Consider the following 212-nt stretch of genomic DNA (forward strand, 5'->3'; position numbering starts at 1 on the left):
ATGAGGTTCAGCATAGCAAAGTGCAGAGTTTTGCACTTGAGCCGGAGAAATCCCAGGTATCCATACAGACTGAAGGAGCGGTCCTTGAGAGCAGCCCTACATAGAAGGACCTGGGGGTCCTGATGGATGAAAAGCATAACATGAGCCAGCAGTGTGCTCTTGCTGCTTGGAAAGCAAATGATATCCTGGGCTCCATCAGAAGAGGGGTGGCC

The sequence above is a fragment of the Meleagris gallopavo genome, chromosome 2 (assembly GCF_000146605.3).
Source record: "Meleagris gallopavo isolate NT-WF06-2002-E0010 breed Aviagen turkey brand Nicholas breeding stock chromosome 2, Turkey_5.1, whole genome shotgun sequence".
NCBI classification, from domain to species: Eukaryota; Metazoa; Chordata; class Aves; order Galliformes; family Phasianidae; genus Meleagris; species Meleagris gallopavo.